This window comes from Mauremys reevesii, linkage group 2 (genome assembly GCF_016161935.1).
Source record: "Mauremys reevesii isolate NIE-2019 linkage group 2, ASM1616193v1, whole genome shotgun sequence".
NCBI classification, from domain to species: Eukaryota; Metazoa; Chordata; order Testudines; family Geoemydidae; genus Mauremys; species Mauremys reevesii.
In genome coordinates, this window is record NC_052624.1 from 206,029,166 (window position 1) to 206,038,946 (window position 9,781).

The 9,781-nt window shown below is 48.5% G+C and overlaps 1 long non-coding RNA gene across 1 annotated transcript; it reads right to left on the reverse strand.

The window, feature by feature from the left end:
* Nucleotides 1-1,105: 1,105 nt before the first annotated feature.
* LOC120396723 lies at nucleotides 1,106-1,844 on the reverse strand. The gene is made up of 3 exons (XR_005593324.1): nucleotides 1,779-1,844; nucleotides 1,304-1,451; nucleotides 1,106-1,124 (listed from the first exon to the last, which is right to left on the reverse strand). It is a non-coding gene; the product is annotated as an uncharacterized LOC120396723 (long non-coding RNA).
* Between the last annotated feature and the right edge of the window lie 7,937 nt (nucleotides 1,845-9,781).

Genomic DNA, 9,781 nt, shown 5'->3' on the forward strand with positions numbered 1-9,781 from the left:
GTCTACATGTGGCCATGATTTTACTTGCCTCTCAATGTAGGTTATTTAGCCCATTCCTGGACACGTGTGTTACATCTGCTGCTGGCCACCCCTGAGATGTAGGTCCTTCATCCACACAAGGACATGGCACATCAAGGTCAATCCAGCAGCTCCCATCCGGTCTTCACCTCCGCAATGGAGGGCGAGCTCTAACCTGACCAGAGAAAGACAGGGTGGTGTCCTTCAGGGGAATCTGCTGGAGCTCCTGCATCCCCTGCTCCACCTCACACCCCAACACGCTAAGACTAATGTCGGATAAACAAAGCAGCTGAGAAGAGGTCAATGTGGGTTGATTTACTGAGCAGACTGGTTCTAATGGAAGAACAGATTTCTCCCCTGCTCTGGGGAGATTCCCATAGGAAAAGTCTCTGATGGTTGGGGTGGGGGCAATGCAAACCCTCAGCCCCTTGAATGGCAGGAAATCAGGACTCAGGGAGTTAAGGGGTGTCTCTGTCCTGCTGGAGGGAGCAGATCTGGCGAGCAGGAAGAGCACTAGTGGCATTGTAGGAAAGCCAGTGACTTCTACCTGTGAAGGTGGCTGAAGCTTCTGGCAGACACTAGAGTCCCGGATCCTTACATCTCCTTTGGGGATCCTTTCCCTAGGAATAAAATAAGGACACCACACAGAGAATGACATTTGAATCCCAGGTCTGGGATCCAGGGAAAAGGGATGATCTCAGCCAGGCTACGTACCAGGAACCTGATTTTGGTCCCAAGAGCCACAATTACCCAGAGGAGGTTTTCTTCCCCATTTGCTTTCAGGTTATTTATTCACAGTATTCATTTGTCTGCTTTGCTGGGTCTCCACTCTCTGCAGCTGTTCATTGGTTTTAGTAACAGTCTTTCAGTTTTTGCTTCTGTTTCCTCTTCTTACAGGGTAGCATCTGCTTAGCACTTTTTTTAAAAAATAAAACAATTCAAAACAAAATCCTGATCCTACATGGAAGAGGAAGGTTCCTGAGAATTTGGCTGCAGTACTTTAGTGTCTGCATATTTCAGTCCCTATTATTTATTCAGGTGCAGGTCTGATGCCATCTGCACCCCGAAGAATGCCCATATGATGCATGGGGGGGCCCTTAGAATAACTGTTAAAGGAGAAGAAGAGAGTAGATTAAAAGGTGGGGAAATCAACCAATGCATCAGCCCTTCTCTGCATCACTGAAGCACTAGGCATGGGAGCGAAACAGGTTACAAATCCCCATGGTTCTTTCCCACTAGACAGACGTCCAGAAAGAAAAAGGCCTTCAGCCAATTATTTCCTTACACTCGGAAGGGGTGAAATTCAGCCCTGTGCAGACAGCCAGGGCAAGGTCTGTGCATCACGGCGGGATTAAATGGCACTTCACTGCCCAGGTGCTCGGAGACTTCGGTGGCACAGGTGTCCTCCTGGATTGGAACAGCCGGCTGGAATCCTGTGAGGTACAGAGAAGAGAGGTTTGGGCCACAACGTTCACCTCAGAGGCTGAGCTTCTGCAGACTTTTGGGATGTTCCCATCTGAGGGGGAGGATTTTGGCCAGCCCCAGCTCAGAGCTTTCAGTCACTTCAACCAGTGATTCTCTCGCACAGTTGATCTAAAGCAGCTGAACTTTTCAGGCCTTGCCCCCATCTGCGACCCCCCTCCCACCTCGCATTGCCCTCTAACAGCCCTCTCCCTTCTCTCGATCCCTGCCAAGCCCAAATACAGAGCCTAGCCCACGCTCCTCCTCTCAGACCCTCTCCTCACACGACCCTCCCCTACCTTTGAGAGGCTGATCCCGGTGCCCTTTACCGAGCTCCTGGAGAAATCATGGCTCCTCAGGACAACCTGGGAGTGGGTGGTTCCAACCTCTGTGTGGGGTGCGTGGTTTTCCGTCTAAGCTTCACTGAGAGCCAGCATGTCTCGATTTCACAGGATGAGTGAAGTCTAGGAAGCGCTGCACTTCTTGAGGACTTCCAACTTCGCCCCATCTATCAATGGCTTCCACCTTATTTGGATCAATCATAACATCTTCTGGGGAGAGGATGTACCCCCAAAACTCTGTGGAGAGTTGGCTGGAGGTTCCGCTTTTCCAATTCTGCATTGAAACCATGCAGCCGAACCTCCAGGTTCGGATGTGCTGCGCGTGCTGCTCTGGGTTCTCCAAAAAGAGACGTATGTCACCCCAATAGATGACACTGTCCCCAAATACATCACTGATTAAGTGTTTCAAGGTCAGGGGACCGTTAGTTAGCTCAAATAGCATATCAGACCGTTAAAATGTCCATTGTGTGTTTTGAAATCTGTCTTCCATTTGTCCCTTGCCCAAACAAGCCTTAGATTGGAAATTTGTCCCTTTACCCAGCTCCTGGAGAAATCATGGCTCCTCAGGACAAGCTGGGAGTGGGTGGTTCCAACCTTTGTGTGGGGTGCGTGGTTTTCCGTCTCAGCTTCACTGAGAGCCAGCATGTCTCGATTTCACAGGATGAGTGAAGTCTAGGAAGCGCTGCACTTCTTGAGGACTTCCAACTTCGCCCCATTTATCAATGGCTTCCACCTTATTTGGATCAATCATAACATCTTCTGGGGAGAGGATGTACCCCCAAAACTCTGTGGTGAGTTGGCTGGAGGTTCCGCTTTTCCAATTCTGCGTTGAAACCATGCAGCCGAAACCTCTCCAGGTTCGGATGTGCTGCGCGTGCTGCTCTGGGTTCTCCAAAAAGAGACGTATGTCACCCCAATAGATGACACTGTCCCCAAATACATCACTGATTAAGTGTTTCAAGGTCAGGGGACCGTTAGATAGCTCAAATAGCATATCAGACCGTTAAAATGTCCATCGTGTGTTTTGAAATCTGTCTTCCATTTGTCCCTTGCCCAAACGAGCCTTAGATTGGAAATTTGTACCTGTACCCAGCTCCTGGAGAAATCATGGCTCCTCAGGACAATCTGGGAGTGGGTGGTTCCAACCTCTGTGTGGGGTGCGTGGTTTTCCGTCTAAGCTTCACTGAGAGCCAGCAGGTCTCGATTTCACAGGATGAGTGAAGTCTAGGAAGCGCTGCACTTCTTGAGGACTTCCAACTTCGCCCCATTTATCAATGGCTTCCACCTTATTTGGATCAATCATAACATCTTCTGGGGAGAGGATGTACCCCCAAAACTCTGTGGAGAGTTGGCTGGAGGTTCCGCTTTTCCAATTCTGCGTTGAAACCATGCAGCTGAAACCTCTCCAGGTTCGGATGTGCTGCGCGTGCTGCTCTGGGTTCTCCAAAAAGAGACATATGTCACCCCAATAGATGACACTGTCCCCAAATACATCACTGATGAAGTGTTTCAAGGTCAGGGGACCGTTAGTTAGCTCAAATAGCATATCAGACTGTTAAAATGTCCATCGTGTGTTTTGAAATCTGTCTTCCATTTGTCCCTTGCACAAACGAGCCTTAGATTGGACATTTGTACCTGTACCCAGCTCCTGGAGAAATCATGGCTCCTCAGGACAATCTGGGAGTGGGTGGTTCCAACCTCTGTGTGGGGTGCGTGGTTTTCCGTCTAAGCTTCACTGAGAGCCAGCATGTCTCGATTTCACAGGATGAGTGAAGTCTAGGAAGCGCTGCACTTCTTGAGGACTTCCACCGCCCCATTTATCAATGGCTTCCACCTTATTTGGATCAATCATAACATCTTCTGGGAGAGGATGTACCCCAAAACTCTGTGGAGAGTTGGCTGGAGGTTCCGCTTTTCCAATTCTGCGTTGAAACCATGCAGCCGAAACCTCTCCAGGTTCGGATGTGCTGCGCGTGCTGCTCTGGGTTCTCCAAAAAGAGACGTATGTCACCCCAATAGATGACACTGTCCCCAAATACATCACTGATTAAGTGTTTCAAGGTCAGGGGACCGTTAGTTAGCTCAAATAGCATATCAGACCGTTAAAATGTCCATCGTGTGTTTTGAAATCTGTCTTCCATTTGTCCCTTGCCCAAACGAGCCTTAGATTGGAAATTTGTCCCTTTACCCAGCTCCTGGAGAAATCATGGCTCCTCAGGACAACCTGGGAGTGGGTGGTTCCAACCTCTGTGTGGGGTGCGTGGCTTTCCATCTAAGCTTCACTGAGAGCCAGCATGTCTCGATTTCACAGGATGAGTGAAGTCTAGGAAGCGCTGCACTTCTTGAGGACTTCCAACTTCGCCCCATTTATCAATGGCTTCCACCTTATTTGGATCAATCATAACATCTTCTGGGGAGAGGATGTACCCCCAAAACTCTGTGGAGAGTTGGCTGGAGGTTCCGCTTTTCCAATTCTGCGTTGAAACCATGCAGCCGAAACCTCTCCAGGTTCGGATGTGCTGCGTGTGCTGCTCTGGGTTCTCCAAAAAGAGACGTATGTCACCCCAATAGATGACACTGTCCCCAAATACATCACTGATGAAGTGTTTCAAGGTCAGGGGACCGTTAGATAGCTCAAATAGCATATCAGACCGTTAAAATGTCCATCGTGTGTTTTAAAATCTGTCTTCCATTTGTCTCTTGCCCAAACGAGCCTCAGATTAGAAATTTTTCCCTTTACCCAGATCCTGGAGAAATCATGGCTCCTCAGGACAAGCTGGGAGTGGGTGGTTTCAACGTCTGTTTGGGGTGCGTGGTTTTCCATCTAAGCTTCACTGAGAGCCAGCATGTCTCGATTTCACAGGATGAGTGAAGTCTAGGAAGCGCTGCACTTCTTGAGGACTTCCAACTTCACCCCATTTATCAATGGCTTCCACCTTATTTGGATCAATCATAACATCTTCTGGGGAGAGGATGTACCCCCAAAACTCTGTGGAGAGTTGGCTGGAGGTTCCGCTTTTCCAATTCTGCGTTGAAACCATGCAGCCGAAACCTCTCCAGGTTCGGATGTGCTGCGCGTGCTGCTCTGGGTTCTCCAAAAAAAGACGTATGTCACCCCAATAGATGACACTGTCCCCAAATACATCACTGATGAAGTATTTCAAGGTCAGGGGACCGTTAGTTAGCTAAAATAGCATATCAGACAGTTAAAATGTCCATCGTGTGTTTTGAAATCTGTCTTCCATTTGTCCCTTGCCCAAACGAGCCTTAGATTGGAAATTTGTACCTGTACCCAGCTCCTGGAGAAATCATGGCTCCTCAGGACAATCTGGGAGTGGGTGGTTCCAACCTCTGTGTGGGGTGCGTGGTTTTCCGTCTAAGCTTCACTGAGAGCCAGCAGGTCTCGATTTCACAGGATGAGTGAAGTCTAGGAAGCGCTGCACTACTTGAGGACTTCCAACTTCGCCCCATTTATCAATGGCTTCCACCTTATTTGGATCAATCATAACATCTTCTGGGGAGAGGATGTACCCCCAAAACTCTGTGGAGAGTTGGCTGGAGGTTCCGCTTTTCCAATTCTGCGTTGAAACCATGCAGCTGAAACCTCTCCAGGTTCGGATGTGCTGCGCGTGCTGCTCTGGGTTCTCCAAAAAGAGACATATGTCACCCCAATAGATGACACTGTCCCCAAATACATCACTGATGAAGTGTTTCAAGGTCAGGGGACCGTTAGTTAGCTCAAATAGCATATCAGACTGTTAAAATGTCCATCGTGTGTTTTGAAATCTGTCTTCCATTTGTCCCTTGCCCAAACGAGCCTTAGATTGGACATTTGTACCTGTACCCAGCTCCTGGAGAAATCATGGCTCCTCAGGACAATCTGGGAGTGGGTGGTTCCAACCTTTGTGCGGGGTGCGTGGTTTTCCATCTAAGCTTCACTGAGAGCCAGCATGTCTCGATTTCACAGGATGAGTGAAGTCTAGGAAGCGCTGCACTTCTTGAGGACTTCCACCTTCGCCCCATTTATCAATGGCTTCCACCTTATTTGGATCAATCATAACATCTTCTGGGGAGAGGATGTACCCCCAAAACTCTGTGGAGAGTTGGCTGGAGGTTCCGCTTTTCCAATTCTGCGTTGAAACCATGCAGCCGAAACCTCTCCAGGTTCGGATGTGCTGCGCGTGCTGCTCTGGGTTCTCCAAAAAGAGACGTATGTCACCCCAATAGATGACACTGTCCCCAAATACATCACTGATTAAGTGTTTCAAGGTCAGGGGACCGTTAGTTAGCTCAAATAGCATATCAGACCGTTAAAATGTCCATCGTGTGTTTTGAAATCTGTCTTCCATTTGTCCCTTGCCCAAACGAGCCTTAGATTGGAAATTTGTCCCTTTACCCAGCTCCTGGAGAAATCATGGCTCCTCAGGACAACCTGGGAGTGGGTGGTTCCAACCTTTGTGTGGGGTGCGTGGTTTTCCGTCTAAGCTTCACTGAGAGCCAGCATGTCTCGATTTCACAGGATGAGTGAAGTCTAGGAAGCGCTGCACTTCTTGAGGACTTCCAACTTTGCCCCATTTATCAATGGCTTCCACCTTATTTGGATCAATCATAACATCTTCTGGGGAGAGGATGTACCCCCAAAACTCTGTGGAGAGTTGGCTGGAGGTTCCGCTTTTCCAATTCTGCGTTGAAACCATGCAGCCGAAACCTCTCCAGGTTCGGATGTGCTGCGCGTGCTGCTCTGGGTTCTCCAAAAAGAGACGTATGTCACCCCAATAGATGACACTGTCCCCAAATACATCACTGATTAAGTGTTTCAAGGTCAGGGGACCGTTAGATAGCTCAAATAGCATATCAGACCGTTAAAATGTCCATCGTGTGTTTTAAAATCTGTCTTCCATTTGTCCATTGCCCAAACGAGCCTTAGATTAGAAATTTTTCCCTTTACCCAGCTCCTGGAGAAATCATGGCTCCTCAGGACAAGCTGGGAGTGGGTGGTTTCAACCTCTGTGTGGGGTGCGTGGTTTTCCGTCTCAGCTTCACTGAGAGCCAGCATGTCTCGATTTCACAGGATGAGTGAAGTCTAGGAAGCGCTGCACTTCTTGAGGACTTCCAACTTTGCCCCATTTATCAATGGCTTCCACCTTATTTGGATCAATCATAACATCTTCTGGGGAGAGGATGTACCCCCAAAACTCTGTGGAGAGTTGGCTGGAGGTTCCGCTTTTCCAATTCTGCGTTGAAACCATGCAGCCGAAACCTCTCCAGGTTCGGATGTGCTGCGCGTGCTGCTCTGGGTTCTCCAAAAAAAGACGTATGTCACCCCAATAGATGACACTGTCCCCAAATACATCACTGATGAAGTGTTTCAAGGTCAGGGGACCGTTAGTTAGCTCAAATAGCATATCAGACAGTTAAAATGTCCATCGTGTGTTTTGAAATCTGTCTTCCATTTGTCCCTTGCCCAAACGAGCCTTAGATTGGAAATTTGTACCTGTACCCAGCTCCTGGAGAAATCATGGCTCCTCAGGACAATCTGGGAGTGGGTGGTTCCAACCTCTGTGTGGGGTGCGTGGTTTTCCGTCTAAGCTTCACTGAGAGCCAGCAGGTCTCGATTTCACAGGATGAGTGAAGTCTAGGAAGCGCTGCACTTCTTGAGGACTTCCAACTTCGCCCCATTTATCAATGGCTTCCACCTTATTTGGATCAATCATAACATCTTCTGGGGAGAGGATGTACCCCCAAAACTCTGTGGAGAGTTGGCTGGAGGTTCCGCTTTTCCAATTCTGCGTTGAAACCATGCAGCTGAAACCTCTCCAGGTTCGGATGTGCTGCGCGTGCTGCTCTGGGTTCTCCAAAAAGAGACATATGTCACCCCAATAGATGACACTGTCCCCAAATACATCACTGATGAAGTGTTTCAAGGTCAGGGGACCGTTAGTTAGCTCAAATAGCATATCAGACTGTTAAAATGTCCATCGTGTGTTTTGAAATCTGTCTTCCATTTGTCCCTTGCCCAAACGAGCCTTAGATTGGACATTTGTACCTGTACCCAGCTCCTGGAGAAATCATGGCTCCTCAGGACAATCTGGGAGTGGGTGGTTCCAACCTCTGTGTGGGGTGCGTGGTTTTCCGTCTAAGCTTCACTGAGAGCCAGCATGTCTCGATTTCACAGGATGAGTGAAGTCTAGGAAGCGCTGCACTTCTTGAGGACTTCCACCTTCGCCCCATTTATCAATGGCTTCCACCTTATTTGGATCAATCATAACATCTTCTGGGGAGAGGATGTACCCCCATAACTCTGTGGAGAGTTGGCTGGAGGTTCCGCTTTTCCAATTCTGCGTTGAAACCATGCAGCCGAAACCTCTCCAGGTTCGGATGTGCTGCGCGTGCTGCTCTGGGTTCTCCAAAAAGAGACGTATGTCACCCCAATAGATGACACTGTCCCCAAATACATCACTGATTAAGTGTTTCAAGGTCAGGGGACCGTTAGTTAGCTCAAATAGCATATCAGACCGTTAAAATGTCCATCGTGTGTTTTAAAATCTGTCTTCCATTTGTCCCTTGCCCAAACGAGCCTTAGATTAGAAATTTTTCCCTTTACCCAGCTCCTGCAGAAATCATGGCTCCTCAGGACAAGCTGGGAGTGGGTGGTTTCAACCTCTGTGTGGGGTGCGTCGTTTTCCGTCTAAGCTTCACTGAGATCCAGCATGTCTCGATTTCACAGGATGAGTGAAGTCTAGGAAGCGCTGCACTTCTTGAGGACTTCCAACTTCACCCCATTTATCAATGGCTTCCACCTTATTTGGATCAATCATAACATCTTCTGGGGAGAGGATGTACCCCCAAAACTCTGTGGAGAGTTGGCTGGAGGTTCCGCTTTTCCAATTCTGCGTTGAAACCATGCAGCTGAAACCTCTCCAGGTTCAGATGTGCTGCGCGTGCTGCTCTGGGGTCTCCAAAAAGAGACATATGTCACCCCAATAGATGACACTGTCCCCAAATACATCACTGATGAAGTGTTTCAAGGTCAGGGGACCGTTAGTTAGCTCAAATAGCATATCAGACCGTTAAAATGTCCATCGTGTGTTTTGAAATCTGTCTTCCATTTGTCCCTTGCCCAAACGAGCCTTAGATTGGAAATTTGTCCCTTTACCCAGCTCCTGGAAAAATCATGGCTCCTCAGGACAACCTGGGAGTGGGTGGTTCCAACCTCTGTGTGGGGTGCGTGGTTTTCCATCTAAGCTTCACTGAGAGCCAGCATGTCTCGATTTCACAGGATGAGTGAAGTCTTGGAAGCGCTGCACTTCTTGAGGACTTCCAACTTCGCCCCATTTATCAATGGCTTCCACCTTATTTGGATCAATCATAACATCTTCTGGGGAGAGGATGTACACTCAAAACTCTGTGGAGAGTTGGCTGGAGGTTCCGCTTTTCCAATTCTGCGTTGAAACCATGCAGCCGAAACCTCTCCAGGTTCGGATGTGCTGCGCGTGCTGCTCTGGGTTCTCCAAAAAGAGACGTATGTCACCCCAATAGATGACACTGTCCCCAAATACATCACTGATGAAGTGTTTCAAGGTCAGGGGACCGTTAGATAGCTCAAATAGCATATCAGACCGTTAAAATGTCCATCGTGTGTTTTGAAATCTGTCTTCCATTTGTCCCTTGCCCAAACGAGCCTTAGATTGGAAATCCTTGCAGAGGAAGTTTGATGAAACCCTTTGCAGATTTCCTGTGAGCCAACAAGTGTGGGATTCACAGCAGAGGGTAATGGTTTCAAATGATCACTTTGTTCAGGAGCTGATTGTCTAAATAGAGGCTTAGCAGAGTCCCACATTTCTTCTTCCCCAAAAGGGCCTGCTCTTAGGACTGGTTCTCATGACTGTACGCAGGGAGATCCACTAATTCTGGCCCCAACAATGCGTAAATACCGGGAAAAGCAGCTTTCAGCCAAGGTG